The following is an 18,835-nucleotide window of genomic DNA, read 5'->3' on the forward strand; positions in this document are numbered from 1 at the left end:
TGGTTGAGGAGCAGGAGTTTAAGGTCCTTTATGAAGCAAGAAAAGGAGGGGTTGCATCTGAGGGCAATAGGTAGTGTGTTCCACATCCTGGTAACATTACCAAACAAGGATCGGCATTGGGCTGTTTTCCCGGGGCCGGTTCTAGGATTTGCGAGGCCCTGTGCCAAAAGGGATGTGCGAGGCCCCTCTAATTTAAATAAGTGACCCCTTGAAAGGAGGCCTTTCAGAGACACTGCGGTTGACCCATTGTCCAGCATTTTAGCGCCCCACAGTTTTAACTTTCAACACAAAAGCAATTCTCACATCCTCAGGCTGATAGGTGGGAGAATTGCTTGTGGTCTAAAAGTTAAAACTGTGGGGGCGGTAATATTCTGGACAATGGGCATCCCGCAGTGTCTCTGAATGAGTCTACTTGCAATTGGGACATGAGGAAACGTCTCCCTCCCCTAGGCCTCCAGACACCATCCCTGAGAGGCCCAGGGAGGGTGGGCCCTCCCTGGACCCCCCACCCCTGGACCCTAATTGCAAGGAGACACCATTCTTCCAAATTGATTGCTAGGGAAACAACAGGACACACCACCGGTACGGGTCCCATACTGGTAGACTGAGTGCAAGGCCCTGGGCATCTGCCCACATTGCCCATGCCTAGCACCGGCCCTACGTTTTCCATTTCAGTTTCGAGGGGATGAGAAGAGGTGAGTTGGTGCTTCTCGGAGTTCTTCATTTTCCTGCTTTTACCACTTTGCTGTTTAGGTAGTTGGGGGATTGGGCGTGAAGGTCCTAGTGTTTGATTCAGGCCAGTTTGTAAATACATCTGCCTTCCATGGGAAGCCAGTTGAGTTAGTTGAGGGTAGGTGTGATGTGTTCAAATCTTTTTACACCAGTTATGAGTCGTGCTGCCATGTTAAGGACTGACCTTAGAGGGGCTAGGTGAGCTTTTGGTGAACCTTTTAGGATGGCGTTCGCGTAGACCAGTTTAGAAAGGACTAGGGATTGTACAATTGTCTTGAGATCATCCTGGGGACTCAACGCTGACAACACGGGTAGAACTCTCCATCCGAATGGGATATATTGCATAATTCAATCTGTAGGGAACTGGTTATGCTACCTCTCCATCACAGGTGTATGCCCACTTTGTTCCACTCAATTAAATCGTTTGCCCTACTTCGTCCGCCACTTCTTGAAAAATCCAACGGGCTTCCCTACTGGCCAGTCTAGTCCCAAATTGTGTCCATCCCCCATCATTCTCTCTAGGATCGTCCACCTCACATCCCTGAAGTTATGTTGTTGCTTTGAAAGTGGCGTACCAAATGGGTAGTTAGCTTTCCTGCCTTGAGTGTGCTTACATGCTCTTGGATCCTGACTTTGACTTTATGAGATGTTAACCCAATGTAGTGCAGGCCAGAAGCACAGGTAAGCCTATATATTACATTAGAGGTGTTACAATTGCTGAATTTGTTCAAGTGCCATATTGTACCCCCCCATTTCCCATCTTCACCACAAGCGTTGAAAGACAGCGTCCCGCAAGGTTCGGCTGTAAGTCGCATTCTTTTTAACATATATGTTAGACCGCTTGCAGATGTGGTGAAGTCCTTTGGGATTTGCCTGATTTAGTATGCTGATGATATGCAACTTATCTCTTTATCAGCTGATTTGGCGGAGGGTGCCGTTAACTTTCAAAACTGTACGACAGCTGTCTCAGGGTGGATGCATTTTAACTGTTTGAAGTTGAAATCTAATAAAACTAATATCCTGCTGTTGGGGAAGCCTACCCAAGCATGGGGAGATCATTTGTGGTCGAAGATGTTAGTCTCCAAAGCCTAAATTGGCTGGAAAGACCTGTGTGTGGTTCAATGACACACTTTCTTTTGAGACATGAGCTAGGGTATTAGCAAGCATGTGTCTTGGGATCCTGAGAAGCCTTAAATCGATTATTGGATTGACACCCCCCCCCCCCCCCCCCCCCCAAGTATGGCAAATAATTGTACAGTCTTTAATAATAGTGCGACTGGGCTAATGCAAAATCCTCGACTACAGTGCCAAGAGATCCGTTATAAAACGGCTGCAGATTGTCCAGAACGTGGTCGCTAGACTACTTTTCCATCTCCTAAATTCTGTTCAGTCTCAAGACTCTATTCTAAGCCGGGTGCATGGCCTACCTAATCATGAATAAGCAAGGAGCAGCTAGTATTGCTATTCTGATGCAACCATATAGGCCTACTAGGGCCCTCCGATGGGTTAATATAATCAGACTTTTATACTGCGCACCAAAAGAACGAGATCAAGAAAGCGCTCCTTCCGAGCATTGGTACCGGTCCTATGGAATAATATGCCTCTACAGTTAAGGAAGCTACATAACTACTGGCGTTTCAGAACGCATTTCAAGAAATGGCTGTTTTCAGTCTAGGTTTCCCTTTGTGCTAATCTTTTCGGTGCTATGTGGTATTTTCTATGCAGTGCTGATGTAATAATAGGTTAGCGCTGGGAAGCCTCGTTTTGGGGAAGGCCTGTTTTGGGGCAACTAGGTGCTTTAGAAATTAACATAACATAACATTTACATCCACTGTTTGTTGGGTTTTCTGTCACCCACATTTCATGCGCTATTAAACCTGTTGTACTCTGTTGTAGTGAGGTTGTGGATCAAATAAGGATGGAGATCCAGGCAGAAAGGTTGATAAGGTGGTTTATTCAGGCAGAGTAAATCAACCCACGACCAGTAAAGTAGAATACCAGGTTTGCAATGGTCAAAGCATACAGTATAACATTCTAAGAACATGGAATAGGAATACTAAAGAAGGCATTCCTTAAAGAGCTAGTATAATAATAATAAAGTACATACTACACATCCTTCCCCTAATAGATAAAAAAGAAACAGCAGATAAAAGAAAACACAGTAAAGAAACCAAATGCGTACATGGAAAAAAACAACAAGATTAACCTAAAACATAATCATGGAGTCTCACAGGAACAGATCTGATTCTGCGACTGAGATCCCTACCATCCCCTGCGCCACTGGAATTGGAAACAGGTTGTAAAGTAGCAGAAGGTGTGAGATCGTTTGAATCACCATGTGCCAACAGGGAAGCATCAAGGCCAGGACGATTGACAGGAGCAGAAGGAACAGACGGAGAGATAGAGGATTCACCAACACCAAACGAAAGTCCAGGGACATTCCACTGTCTCCTGAAATCTTCCATGCCGTCAGAATTAGAAGGCCCTGCTCTATCAGAGGATGTGTATGACCTTCTGGATCTAGAAGGATTTCCGCGAAGGGAGGAATTAAAATTGGGAAATCTATGCTCATTTCCAGGATGATGGGAAACCATGCTTGGGATCTCCAGAGAGGGGTTATCACTACCATGCTCTGACTGTAACGTCGAGCATGGAGAAGGAGACGAGGGAGCATTGAAAAAGGGGGGAAGGCATAAGGTGCTAGGTTTGTCCAATCTTGTAGGAAGGCATCTACTTTCATGGCTTGAGGGTCCGGCCTCCAACTGAAGAATTGTTTCAGTTGGGTGTTTATACGGTCTGCAAATAGATCTGTTTTGAAAGGACCCCACTTCGATTGAATAGACAGAAATACATCTCTGTTCAATTTCCAGTTGCTGGAATCCTTGAAATTCCTGGAACACCAATCTGCAACTTCGTTTTTCAGCCCGGGAATGTGTTCCGCTACAACTGAAATACCTTTGTTCAAACAGTAGTTCCATAGGCCTTTCGCCAAGTCTGTCAGGTCTTTGGAGTGAGGGCCGCCCAGTTTGCTGACATAGCGAACTGCAGACACGTTGTCCATTCGTAAAGTTACGCAGCATTTCATTGAATCTTGAGTAAAACAGCGAATTGCAAACGAGCCTGCTAGTAACTCTAAGCAATTGATATGCAATTCTTTTTCTTGTTGGGTCCAGCGACCCCCAGTGGATAAGTTCCCGCATCTTGCACCCCAGCCTTCTAAACTCGCATCGGATTCTATTATTAGATCTGGCAGATCTCCGAAAATGGCTCTGCCATTCCAAGCTTCTAAATTTTTGAGCCACCAGAGTAGCTCGGTTTTGGATTCTTGATCTAGTGAAATTAGTTGGGAGTACGAGCCGTTGGCTCTCAGATGTCTCGTTTTCAGTCTCTGTAGAGCCCGATAATGGAGGGGACCTGGGAATATAGCTTGAATTGTGGAGGAAAGAAGGCCCAGGATTTTGGCTAGATATCTCAGGGGAAAGACTTTCATAAGAAGTGTTTTCCTCAGTTCTTTTCTGACTTTCCTCACTTTGTCGCTGGGGAGACGGAGTTCTGTCTTTACAGTATCTACCAAGAACCCTAGGAATTGGGTCTGTTGAGAAGGAATTATACAGGACTTTTTTAGGTTTATGATAAACCCTAGGTGTTGTAGAAGACGTATCGTGAGGTCTGTATGAGAGGAAACAGTCTCTCTTGACTGTGCCATTATAAGGATATCGTCGAGGTAAATGATCATCCTGATTCCCCTTTGTCTCAACCAGGATGCGATGGGTCGAAGTACTTTGGTGAAGCACCAAGGGGAGGACGAGAGGCCGAAAGGTAGGCTGCAAAATTGATATAGGTGGCCTTGCCATGTGAATTGTAGAAACTTTTGATGAGGTTCCCAAATAGGTATCGTTAGGTAGGCGTCTTTCAGGTCGAGTCTTGTCAACCAGTCTCCTTTCCTTAACACGTCCCTTAGGAGGTGAATTCCCTCCATTTTGAAGTGTTGGTAAATCACCCATTGATTTAGTTCCTTCAGATTTATCACTGGTCTTTGCTCTTTGTTTTTCTTTTCGACCAGAAATATATTGCTGAGGAATCCTGGGGAAAAGGATTCGACTATTGCGCCTTTTTTTAGGAGTTCTTGGACTTCTTGAGAGACTAACATTTGGTCCTTGGCCGAGAACGTTATTTCTCTGGGGGTTCTTTTTTGACGGGGAGTGGCTATAAAGTCTATTTTGTAGCCCTTTACTGTGTTGAGTACCCACGGGTCTTTTGTTACCAATTCCCAGTTTCCAGCGAATTGGAGTAGTCTCCCTCCCACCTTTGGAGGGGTATCTGAAGGGTCTGGTAAGGTTCTTACCTGTGGAAAAGGAGCGTTGTCTCCTCTCGCCTCTGAAGTTTCTACCACGAGGTCTTTGCCTTTGGGGATAAAATTGTCCAAAGTTGTTGGAATTGTTGAAGTTGAATCTGCCACCACCACGAGACATGAAGGGTCTTGAGTTTGAGTTTCCTCGGCCGGGAAAACGACCCCGCATTCTCCCGGCCCGGGTAAAAACCCGATCTTGGAATACTCTTTTGATGTCTTTTTGGGATTTTTGGATGGAGTTAAAGGCTCCTACATATCTAGCCATATCTTTGATGAATTCCTCCCCAAAGAGGAAACCTTGAGTAGCTTGACCTCCATCGTTCTTAGCTAGTTCGATTAATTTGGGGTCGATTTTAAACAGGACTCCCTTTTTTCTCTCAATGGATAAGGCGGTATTGGCATTTCCAATTAAACATATAGCCCTTTGAACCCATTCCCTCAGTTCTTTAGGGTCGACCTGTCGGTCCTCGAGATAGGCTGTTTCTGCCATCTCAAAAATCTTTGTTATAGGACCAATAGAATCTAGTAGGCGATCCTGGCAAGATCTAAGGCCCTTATCTAGTCCTTTTCTAGGGTCTCTGGATGTTTTAGAGATAAAGGCCACCACTTTGGGATCAAGTTCGGGGGTAGTGGTTACTTTATTGGGTAGGGAGGGTCTAGGGCATTCAGATCGAAGTCTTGCCCTGACTTCCTGTGGAATCTCCCTCCGAAGCCAAAAGGTTAAGTAGTCGGCGACGTGTTGGGAGGGGGTCCACTCGGGTGACAAGGGGTGTTTAATTAGGAGTGGGTCGAACATAGGGTCTCCAAAGGGGTCTAGTAGGGCTATGTTTTTCTCCGGGACCTTAAGTGTCCCCTCTGAGCTCCCCGTTCTTCTTCTTTGTTGCTGCTGCTCAGAAAGATAAGTAGCTCTTCCTTATTCTCTCGCTTACTTGGTGATTTTGTAACTAGAGGCTTATTCCTCCTGTTGTACTATTAATAGCGATATTTATTATAATAGCCTTGTACAGTTTACGACATGTTTGCACCTCTTCTTTTGAACATGGCTCCTTCAACTTTTCAATTGTTTCAACAAGATCCTTCTTTGGACAAATGCCCTTCCTTGAAATGTGGTGGCCCAAATAATCCAGCTCATTTACTCCAAACTTGCACTTGCTCTGACGCAGAGTTAATCCAACATCCATCAGGTTGATAAGGTGGTTTATTCAGGCAGAGTAAATCAACCCACGACCAGTAAAGTAGAATACCAGGTTTGCAATGGTCAAAGCATACAGTATAACATTCTAAGAACATGGAATAGGAATACTAAAGAAGGCATTCCTTAAAGAGCTAGTATAATAATAATAAAGTACATACTACATCTGTGGTGCCAACTTATCTGTAATAACTCTGTTGTCATTTTGCCATTCACTAGCTAATTTCATCCCCATCTTTTTTCCTCTTGAGAGTTCTTTTCAGTCTCTCAAACACTCCATTTGCCGCATTATGAAATTATGTTGCTAATTTATGCTTAGTTTCATATTTTGCCAGTTAGTCCTTAATTTCGTTCAACATCTTCTATACAGCATTGTCTGTTTAAAATCTCCTTGTGGACCCTTTCCCTTTGAATCACTTTCTTCAGATATATCACTACACTTGCTGTAGTCACACCCATCACCGCTGTACACTAAAGCCCTTAACAAAATGGTCATCTAATACTACCACAAATTGTGGATTCCCTACTTTACCTTAGAAGCGCCAGTAGCATCCAACCAATATTCTTTCCAGGGACTTTTTGGTAGCTTTTGCATTGTTGCTTTTGAGCTCTTGGACACACACTTTTGTTACTACCTGTACAGTTCAGTTCATAAGTCTTTATTCCGATTATAATAATCATAAAAGACAAAACAGTCAGTAAAAAATTAAAACAGATAAAAAATGCACAGTTAAAAAAGATCGAGTCAAGACAGAGATGGCATTAATGTAAGGGGACCACAATAAAGGTGTATGGATTTGGATAATAATACAACAGAACAGCATTCTGCCATACACTGTAAAAGATCATAAGTTTAAAAAGATGTGATAAAAAGTATATATGAACCCAGCAATGATTTGTTGACAGAACAATGTTATAATGCCAGTACACCTATGGCAGTAGTTTAGACATACCCCGGTCTTTAGTGAGATCACTAAGCCCTGCAACAAGACTTGGCAAGATGGCAGAGCCAGCATCCCATGCCTCCCTTAGAGTTGGTGAAAAAAATGGGTTAAAACAAATCCATGAACCCTTAGTTTGTTAGCCCGAATGGCCCATGCCCAACTCAAAAAATTTGCCACAGCAACAACAATGGATTCCTGGGTGCATGACTGCAGGATCCTAAGGGCCTCCATGGCTGATCTTGGACCCAGACTGGTGCAAGTGGGCTTGAGCCATTTCATCCTAGGTGACCTGTAAACCGGGCAAATAAATAAGATGTGGGCGATTCATTCAATCTGTGCTAAACACAAAGGGCATATTTCTGTCGTAGGCGGATGCCATCGGCTAGTAAAAGCTTTAATCGGAAGGGAGCCGGTCATAAAACTGGTGGTATAACTTTCTATCAAACTGTTTTAAAATGAAATCCCAATATGGTTCGAACCCTGGCTCATGTTTGATTATCAAAAAATTCCTGGACAAGGTGGGCCTTGTGATAGAGGAAAAACGCTTCATCTACACCTTATCCAAGTAAACTATCTTGAACTCCTTTTTTGATGGAAATGGGTTGACTTCTGGATTCTCACACAGAGTGCTCAGCCCCATTTCAATCAAGGTGTTTTTTTATGTACTGAAGCCATTTGATCTTACCTAGGCACCCTGCCCCCTGTAACCCAAGAGAGCTTTGGCATACAGAGAGAGCTCAGGAGTAACCTAAGCTTTCTCCGAAACGCTATATGCCTAAATAGAGTCAAATCCTCAATACAAAGGCTACCCAGGTCCAAAAACAAAGGCAGCAAGGGAGTGGATTACGGCTAACACGTTAGTGCCCTTATGAATTTGTTTTGGGCAATAACCAGGGGAGTAATGTCTTCATGGCCCCAGAGTTGAGCGCCATATAGGATTGCACTAACTACTTTAGATTTATATATCTTGAGGGCGGGAGCTATATGCTTGGTAAATGAAAGCCGGTGCTCTTTTATAAGAGCTCCAGCTAGCTGCGCATGTTTAAGGTTATCCCCAGGTAGGTGAACACTTCAGTCTGATCTAAAAGAACATTATTCATAGACACTTTACCCTTGATGGCTTTGTGCTTGTGAAGAACCATAAACTTAGTCTTGTCCACATTGACCACCAACTCATTGTTGCAGCAAAACTCCTCGAACCGGGACAGGGCTACCTGTAGCCCAGTTTTGGTCTTAGATAGGATCAGGGTGTCGTCCGTGATCATGAGTAAGGGAATCTTCAAGCCCACCAAGGTTGGAGCATCAGTGGAGCATGTGGAATAGTACTAGACAACCCTGTCAATGAACAAAGAAAACCGGGTAGGAGCGAGGACGCATCCTTGGCGCACACCCTTTAAAACAGGAAATATATCTGTAACTTCACCATGTGTGCCCCAACGAACATGTGCGTAGTTGGAGTCGTGTAATTTGACTAACATTGCTAGTAACTCCAACGGCATCCCCACATCCATTAAGGCTCTCCACATTTTATTAAGAGGGACCAAGTCAAAAGCGGACCTAAGATCGATAAAAGCAGCATATAGGATGGCCCCTCCTAAAATAACAACACGCCCATATATCATCACAAACCTGAGCACCTGGTCTATGGTGCTGGTAGGGGAGCGAAAACCTGCTTGCAGTGGTGATAGGATCTCAGACTCCTCTATCCACAGCTGGATTCGGCACAATACCAACCTGGCAACCATTGTCTGAATGGAATCTATTAGGCTAATAGGCCTATAGTTGCCAGGGAGTGCGCTGTCCCCCTTTTTAGGTCTCGCGTACCGATGCAGCGCCATGCGTTGCTCGCTTAAGCGAGACTTATTGTTGCCGGGTAGCTTAGAGAAGTGGGACAGGAGAGGTGCATGAGCATGGAAACACATTGGAGACATGCGCTGTGAACGCGCACTTTTGGAGACATGAGCTGTGAGCGTGTTCGGCGGCGCTAGCAGCATCTGTTCTCGCTCTCCCCCACGCTTTCACTTTCGCTCACGCCGATGTGCACGCTCAAGGCTTGCTTTATTCAGCCGGGGCCCTCAGCTTGTGATCCGGTAGGTGCTGAGTGGGTCCACGGGTTGATTCTGCTGGCTGCTCACCACTTCACCCGACAGCAAGCTCGCCCTCTGCTGCTGCTCTAATCCAGCTCCCCGACCGCAGCCCAGGAGTCTCGTACCAGTTGGCGTACTCCTGCCCCCACCGCAGCTTATTTTTCAACAGGTACCGAAGATCGTCAAATAGTCTATTGTTTCTGATCTTCTACGGCTTTCAGTCCCGAGAGGTAAGTCTGGGCATTAAAAGCAGTACTTTTAAAACATTAGAAACTGCTTGTTTACAATCGAAGCTGTAAATGAGCATGACATCAAAACCTTCGCCCGTCATAGACCCTCCATTACTGTAGAATATTGGCACATAAGGAGAATTCATCTGCAAGAGATTAACATCTTTGAAGAGTTAAACGTAAATGTCGTGGGCATCCAACAGCCCTTCAGATACTTCTAAAGGCACCAATACCGCTACAAGAGCATTTCCTGTCCTTGCACGCGCTTGGCGCCTTGCCCACCGCCTCTGCTGTGCCACCCACGCTTTCACTTCCGCCCCTTTAACTCTGTATTTGGACACACATCAGCTTTCTACTAAGTGGTTTCAGCCTCGCTTCTATCCACCTGAGGACTGATCATAACAGAACTTCATTTAATATAGAGGTGCCTAATGTACATATTGACCTCTCAAGCAACTGATGACACTTAATATTAACAATGTACCAAAAAAATCGCCCAGCTTCAGAGTAATTTAGAATACAATCCAGTGTGGGACTGAAATATACCTGGTAGCAATGATCTTCCAAGAAACCAAAAACACGAACACATTTTGAAGAAAAATAAGGTTGTCACTCATAAGGAAATATTTTAGCGTATGCAGTAGAAGCATTTGTAGGGTTGAAGCACTGTTCGAGGTGCATCACACAAAATGACCAGAATGTGCAAATCTGAGTGGTGAAAAACTGCTTTAAATGAGTTACTAATCCTATAAAAATAATACAAAGCTTTAGGACTGGTTTCTTTTTTAATACTTGAAGAGTCGTAAAGCATATTTGGCTTTTATTTTAACGTATGAGTTCCGTTTTGTGGGAGCCTGCCGTTTCATTTGCTGTGCATGTAACATCTACATTTCTTCTGCAGTAGTTAATGGGCAGGCCTGCTTTTTTTCGCAGCATACTTTTGGGACTTGATGTCACTTTCACCTGACCCTGGTCATTCCTGATGTGCAGCTGCTTGCTTCGATGTTCTGCTGAAACCAGAAAATGTACCTCTGCTTTCTTTAAAGTCCCAGTCTAGGGTGTCAACCTGCTGGGCAACGCAACAACACTTTGCCTGATCCGGTCCACGCAGAGTCAGGTGAAAGCTACATCAAGTCCAGAACAAGTATTTGCAATGCAATCGGTCTCGCAGTTACGAGAGTTTCAGCTATTGGCATTGTAAAATAACAATGCCTTTTATTTATGTTTTTAAAACAAAAACAGAAAAAAGGCATTGTTATTTGCAATGTCAATATCTCAAACTCGCGTAAATGCGTGACCTACTGCATTGCAAATGCTTGTTATATACTGGTATTATGACTGCTCCGGACCAGGTGTCAGGAATGCACGCACCACTAGCGATAGCATTGGCAAGATAAGTGATGTAAACAACCCAGCTCTCCTTATCATAAGCAAACAGGTCCGCCGGTACACAATCGAGACCCGGTGCCCTTCCTCTCGGAATTAATGAGAGGACTGTCTCGACCTCGGAGTTGTTAAATGAAAGGGTAGGTATCGAGTCGGGAATGTGAAAATCTACCGAGTTGTTAATGGGGGCAGAGATCTGGGCCTTGTAATACGTGGCCCACTGTTCGGGCGGAACATAGTTAATAGGTGTATGGGGTGTTCCGCCACTCCCCCACTTGACTAACTGCCAGAATTTTACCATATCTTTCTCGTTGCTGGCTGTAATAAATCAAGCCAGCGGTTATCATCCCACTCCTTTTTGGCTTTTAATTGTATTGCTTTATACCTTGCCGTGGCAAGTTTAACCACCCCCATCTCTTTAGAACTACTAGCCCTTAACAAAAATCGATATGCCTCTCTACAAGTTTTGTTGTACCAGGTAGCTGTTGTTGGCCCTTTCTTTACCATCTTTTAGCTGGTCTTAATAACATGTTTTTAGATTTGAAAACAGGTCTCTATGAACCTGGGGGGCAGTGATGTTGATGTCCTCTTGGGCATTACAGCTTTGGAGAAAAGATATCGAATGAGCAACCCTAGCCTTCATCTTGCCCAGGTCCCCTTCGTTCCCAATGAGCCTAGACCATCTTACTCTCCTTGTATCATTTGAGAGCAACACTTCTGGTGGAATATTCTCTGCAATCTTTTTGGGGATGTTTAGTAAGCCCGGGCCTTAATTGTCAGAATTAGCGGGTGGTGGTTGCTTTCTGTGCGTTCCTGAACCAACATGTCAAGGAGGGAGGTCCAAAATTCTACATTGAGGAGAATAAAGTCAATGCGGCTACTTCTTGTACCATTATTGAAGGTGTGCACGCCCTTCCGGTCCGATTGGGACCTCCCATTTACCGCTTGCACTCCCCTTTCCAGGCACAGCCCCTTGAGTTGCAGGGCAGCTTCTGTCCATTTTTTAATTGGGCTCAGATCTAGGGACGTGATGTGCCACTGTTAAAAAGGGTTCCAAAGACAACCGGTAACCAAAGACCCTTTTTATGTTGCCCGGCGGTATCGCCTCTATGACCCACCAATATTAATCAATGAAGAAGCAGGCGCTGGAGACTGGAAGGCGGGAAACGAGGATTTTATTCTCTCCGGAGGAGAACACATCAATTCAGACAGCAAGTATCATCACGAGGTGCTCTAACCACATCTCTGAGGCCGGGCCTCTTATACTAGAGTTTACGACCTTTATTACACATAACACATTCTCGTAATATTTTAATACTTGAAAGAACATCCTCGGAATCTCCCCTCCAGACCCGTTCCCACATACATTTACAGTTGGATTCCCCACCCCGGTCACAACAGGTGATGGTGGTCGCACAGCAGGGCATTCCGCCGATTCACGGAATGCGTGGGGTTGATCGGATCTCATGGGGTGGGGGCTTTGATCGGTTCGGGGGTCTTTTGATGGGGAGGGGAAGCTTCCTACTGTACGGGGTAATAAACAGTATCCGCAGGGTCAGGTGGCAGCCTGGGAACGAGGAAGACAAACGGGGACACAGGAAAAGGGGGTTTGCATCAAAAGGGTTTGAGGCCATGAAAGGAATGAAGGGAGGTGTCGCGCTGGGAACAGGATGGGGTTCCGTGGTGAAGCTGCGCTGGAGAGGGGTTTATGACCCAAGGCATGAGAGAGCGGGGGGGTTGTCAGCGTGCGGGGGAATGCTTGCGAGGTTAAGAGAGAGAGAGACGCGCTGGCTATTAGTGAGGGGCAGGGAGGCCATGGTGCTCAAAATGGCTGCCGCTTACGCGCACGAATGGGCCTGGAAAGGGGCAAGATGGCGCCGATAATGTTCACCAAGTTTGTATTTATTTTTCACAGTCCTCCCTTTAACATTTCCAAGACATCTTGCTGGCCTATTTCCTATCTACCCCTATATGCAGTGATCATAAGTAAGGGAGAGGGGACTTGGGTGAAAGAACTGTACGTAAACATCACATTATAAACATCATATAAAAAAATCTCATCAGTCAGTAGGCGGGTTCATTGTTAAGTTGGTTGCAGGAAAAAGTCATCGTAATGCAATATCAGACTAGAATCACGTAGCGAGGGCGTTGGGTACAGATCATAGAATAAGAACTGGTAAATTATCATATAAATAAGTCCTTTTTGTATACGGTGGGTGCATAGTCAGTCCAATGGTGATTGGGAGAGAAAGGAGATACAGTAAAAATATCAGAGTTCTTCGTTGTCCTTTTGTCGTCTTCTGTCGGCACTGTTGAACACCTGGATTACCTATCAACAGAAATGTTCATGTGGATCGAGTCGTTGGGGGTAATTGTAAGATCAGTTCGTTTCTTGAGTCTCTGTGGTGGGCATTTCCTGTTGCTTCCATCATCTCCAAGGTGCTTGGTAGCGGGCAGAACCACAGACTTTGTTTATCTTTTCTTCGGGGGCGACCCTTGGTGGAGTTCTAGGTCACCGTTCTGGGATTTAACACAGTTCGTGGTCTACTTAGTCGGAGCTCCCTCCCTTCTGACGTAGGGAGTACTCTTCTCTGGGTAGCTCAGTAGGATTTGGAGGAACTTGGGAGTTCGGGTGGAAAGGTGCGGGTGTGAACAGTCCTTATGGTAGGTCGGAGGAAGAGGGGATGGAGCAAGGCCAAGTCGGGAACAGATCAGGGGGGGGGGCGGAGAGTTTTGCGTCAGGCGAGTCCGAGACCATGTTCAGAGAGCGGGGGCTTTTTGGCACACGTTGATCATAGAGCAGGGGCTTCAGGTCAGCCCTTTCCTTAGCTTTGTTTGAAACAGTGCCCCGTCCTGCGACTCCTTACTGCCGTGGTCTCGCCTTGGCCTCCGTTGCTGACGTTCCACAATCCGCAGTCAGGCCGCGTGCTCCCACATCCGGTCTCTTTCTCCTCCGACAGCGATATCCTTAAATGAGTGTTGAAAAGACAGTCTTTAGAGATTTTGCAGAAAAAGGTAATTACATGAATCTATTTTCTTTCCCAACCCCAAGCGACTAGCGTAAGCACTCGCTACATTTGAGATTTTTGCGGCTTACGTATAAACAATTGATGATGGGTTTGCTGGATTCCTTGCAACTTCCTTTTGTTGGCTAATTCTTTGACGCTTTGATGATTATTACGTTCATTTGTCATATGTCTATTATAGTAGATGTCAGTTCTTCTGGCAGAGACCCATTTCCCTAGTACGAGTCTTGCAAGGCTAGGCTAGTCTTCAGGGCCTTGTATTTTACAAAAAGTGCAACGTGCTATTCACCATAGTCTGATAAGCATCCTTCTGAGGGATGAACATAGGCTAAACGAGTCTGCATTACATAAAAACATCTTATTTTCAACCATGCCTACTGCAACAAGTTCTTTCGTTTTTCAATCTAATTTTCAACTTTGCACACATCCTTCTAACTTTCTATATAAATCCTCGCAACCTGGTTACTACAAAAACTCGGGAGGGGTGGTTTGCAATAATTATTAAACTTATCCTCGGGGAAGGAGGGATCTGATGGATACCAAACTGGGGGCATTTTGGGTAGATGGGGGTGTCTCGATCATTTCTTACAGCTTGGGGTACGGAGACAATTTTCAATGGGGATGGTCGCATCACCACAGACACATTTTTACCATAGGAGCCACTGACAAAGAGTTCCCTGAGAGTGGGTCAAATTTAGGGAACCTTAGTCGTCTTACCTGTCCCTTTCCTATTGGCCAATTTAAATTTCATCCATATTTTAGTGGAAAAGGAGAGGTAGTAACGTGGTATCGATACAATTTTATTTAGGACAGATTTGCACAAATACTTGTGGTATTTGGGGCCAATCAGGAGGTGCACCAGGTTCGCCAATTAGGTGCCAGTTGCTAGGAAGAGGGAAAGTGTGGAGGGGTGGAAGAGTGAGTGAGAGAAGAGAGAGAGAGAGAGAGAGAGAGAGAGAGAGAGACAATAGGCCGAACAGTACACGTGTGACATAGAGAATGACCGTGTATTGTTTGGGCTATTCAGTGCGTTACCCAACGTTAGACGTTTCGGGTCTGTGTTAGGAGGTGGGAAGCATGCAGTTTTGGGACAGAAAAGCGTTAGATTTGGTAAAAAGGTCGTGAGAGCGTCCTTGTTGTGCCATTTTGTAGCGCTAGTCCGTCTTCATGCATCGGGCGTGACGTGGTTCCAGATCCCTTATGATACTCTAATCGGGATTCTAATGTAACCTGCAGAGGGAAAAAGGGGAAGAAAAAGGGGAGGTAGGGGGACAACATTCGAACACATCAAATGTAAGGGCACGAAAATCCTTTACTTACCACATACTCGTACTTGTCTCTTCGGGATATAATCCCTTAGGGTTCTGGTTTCTTAAAGTCATGGGGGCAGGCAATGTGATAGGTGGTTCATGGGGAGGTTCGAGGATGGCGTTAAGGATCGTGTGTAGTGAAAAACGCTAAAAAGAGGAATCAGAGGTGCCTAGCGCGAGGTACCCGGTTTCGTAGATGTATCCGGTCATCGGGGTCCCAAAATCATTCCCAAAGCTGTGATGTTCTTAAGGCATACCAGTTCTTCGTTCAACCCTGTACCTTAGTACCTTCGACCACCATATCCTTATAGCAATTTATCAATCACACCATTTTACTTTACCCATTCTCTGAAGTCGAGGTCCTTCTTCATAAGCAGCGTATCATACCTTCGTTTTGACCATCAACCCAGGGCCGAACAACCATTTCTCGGATAACCTTAAAAAGAGAGCAGAACAGTTGCGCACAGAAAAACCCTCCCACCGATACCCGTATTTACAAAAGTACGCGGAGCCTATCCATAGCTTCTAAGACTTTTATTTGTAGAGTTATTCAGTACGTAAAAGGTGAGAGCGCAATTCATATTTTGGCCTGACATGTCGTCGATGGAAGCACATACAGTAGGGGGTTATTTTGTAGTACAAGAACATGTAAAAAGGTCTAATTAATTATTTGTAAGTAACCAAAAACATTTCATTGCGTGACGAAGGAATCAGGGGCATTTCAGTTCATAGATGGAAACACAGTCAAGCTCATCGTAATCACATTTCCTAAATGCAAACCGCGGGCGTGCATCATGAGCGACGTTATGTATCAGTTACAACAAATATCAAAAATAAATTGTTCATTGAAATCAACATTTTTACAGAACCTCTTCTTAAATGTTTGCCAAGTGCACCCTCCTCCCTTTAACATTGAGTGCGCAATGGTTCATATATATATACATATATATCTTAGTACATCAAGTTTCATTAGCTAAGGAACACCATGAGGCACCCGTAAGTTCCATTGATACCAGCGCCATTTTGGGCGAGGCCGGTTTAGTCCGGAAGTAGCATCAGGGGCAAAATATCCCCGACAATTGGCGGTTGGACCAGAGTCCCTTTCGGTAGTCCAAAAGAAAACTGTGCTAACAAAAGGGGCTGGTGGTGTGGACCGTCAATCAAGAGAGGGAGGGGGTAAAGTCTCTCTTACCGGATCATGTTGATGTTCAGCCGGAACTTGCTCGAGTTCGTTAGCCCATAATGTTCCTGGGTGGTTCAGACGGAAGCTGATGCAGACACGAGAGCACCGCCATCTTGTTGCTGTGCCGTGGTTATTTCATTTGAGATTAATGCAGCTTTTCCTCACCGGAAGCCTGAAGGGGCCGAGGGCTCTTGGGACTTTGGTAGAATCTTCAAAGTCGAGGGGATGTTTTGTCGATGGTGGGGGCTTGCGCCCAGGTGGGCAAGCGCCCGAGTTGCAATTTCGGACAAAGTTACTCCAGCGGCCTAGACCCGCCTTTCAAGGGCCCAGACGCCATTTTGAGGCCCTGCAGCAACCTTTGCCGTACCCATCAGGAGTGGAGGAAAACTTCTTGTGATGGCGAAAAACAGAGCCTCATGCGGTTGGAGCAGGACATTTTGGTTCGGGGCGCCAGGGTGCAGCAGTGGAGCCTTCATCTGGGGAGGTGAGGGAGGCTCACCGTGCCGTCTTCCTCTCCCGGTGCATCCTACGCCGTCTCTTGGAATCAGGGGCGCACATGATGACCACCCTACACCCCTGATTCCGACTCTTGGGGGACCACTGTACATCCGGTACTCCGGAAATATGCCCGTCGGACATTGTATGTCCTGTACTACGGAAATATACCAGCCGGACATTATATTTCCTGTGCAGCGTAGGTATATGGCCGTCGCCCGGCTGGAGGACATCGGCGTCGGGCCAGGGCAGGGAAGCCTCCTACCTGTGGAGGTGGAAGAGGCTCGTCCGCGTCGCCTCTTCCTCCCTGCCCACCCTGCATCCGTTCGATGGAGGAATTCGTGATGGCCGGACCAGGAGATATGAGGGAGGGGGTCATTTTCATCCGCCCCCTCCCTACTCGCGGCCCGGGGGACGCCATCCCTGGAAGGGCAGTATGGGAAGACCATTTCATTGCCTGCTTGGTGGAGTCTCCAGTACCTTCTCGCCAGCGATCTCTTTTTGGCCCATGGTTGCTGGCAGGCCCCGCCCCACACGTGCTATGTGTTTCGGATGGGCGGGACCATCGAAAGGGCCATTACGTTTCGAGGACTTCCGGAGTGAGCATAACATGTTTTGTATTTTTCCTATTAGTCAAGTTTGCTTTTTAGAGAGTTCTACTAGTTATTCTATTTACTGTTGGTTGTGTGTTTTACCGTAATTAAATCCTAAGTTATATAATAGACGCTTGGCTTTCTTGAATCTTTTCTCTAACGGGGGGGGTTGTTTACACTGACCTGCAGTTGTGTTTGTTTTTCAGAGTGGGGGAGCAACAGAGAGCAATCAGTCCCAGAATTCCAACATGTCGTTAAAATTTGTCTGACGAAATCTGTGCCACCGAGCATAATCGAACGGGGTGGTCCTGTCTGTTCTGTCTGCACTAGTCTGATTGGTTTTTATCTCACGTCTTTTTCCTTTCTGTCGGTCCGTCCTTTCTGTCACCCCTTCATTCTTACCTATGCTTTGCAGAGTCGGGCATTGGGCTTTCCAGTGTCCAAGATATTTACAGAAAGCACATTGGTTTTGTTTTAAATCTGTCCGTCCTGTGCGTAATGTCGGGGGATTACCTTCAGGTCGTTGTGTTCCGGGGTTGGCTTGTCGGCACATCCCCTTACACCATTCGCTTTTCATGTCTACTCCTCGGGGCTGTGCCATCGCTGGCCCTTCCCTTTGCCTACTAGACGTTTGGAGGTTTGTCCGTCGTGTCCCTTCACCTTTTCTAAATTCGTCGCTCTCCCTTCGTTGCGTGGCTTCTTTGCGCCACATACCGAGACTATCGAGCATAATAGGTGTTGTTTCATTCCTACGAAGGGCTATTTCTACTGTTTCTATTTTGTCGAGATCAAAGGATCCTCTCAGTGGCCACTGTCTTTCTCGATCCTTTTTCGTATATTTATGCCACAGCTCACTATAGGCTATAGCAATTAATCCATGCTTCATGAACATGTCCTTATTAGGGGTGCCTTCCAGCGGAGCCGGATGGTTCATCTCTAATAAGCGGTCCGGGTAAAACAGGCTACTGACCAGTGGGGAGAAGACAGGCATGACGGATCACAATGGGATAATAGTCAGCACTACCTATCTTATCACTGCGCGCAAAGACTAGACAGAATATTTCTATTCTACGTTGTTTGCACGTAGTGAATACCTCATGAACCAATTCTTGAGCAATCGATCAACGTTAGGTCAAAAATAAAAAATCAATATGGTCAATGGGGAGAATAAGTAGGCTCGCAAAGGTTCGCGTCACCTACCCTTTCACTATCTGCAAAGAGGGGACCTAATCTTCCCTGTTTTCAGACAGAGAATCTCCAGAAAACAATCTATAACAGTTAATCAATGTTAGGTCAAAAATAAAAA

General features: G+C 45.7%; 1 protein-coding gene across 2 annotated transcripts in view; it reads left to right on the plus strand.

Annotated features, from left to right (window-relative positions):
• The window catches only part of MEST (mesoderm specific transcript), a 342,266-nt gene that overhangs the window by 1,153 nt on the left and 322,278 nt on the right, over nt 1-18,835 (plus strand). The gene's annotated exons all lie outside the window — the stretch shown is intronic.

This window comes from Lissotriton vulgaris, chromosome 1_1, assembly GCF_964263255.1.
Source record: "Lissotriton vulgaris chromosome 1_1, aLisVul1.2, whole genome shotgun sequence".
In the NCBI taxonomy this organism is placed as follows: domain Eukaryota; kingdom Metazoa; phylum Chordata; class Amphibia; order Caudata; family Salamandridae; genus Lissotriton; species Lissotriton vulgaris.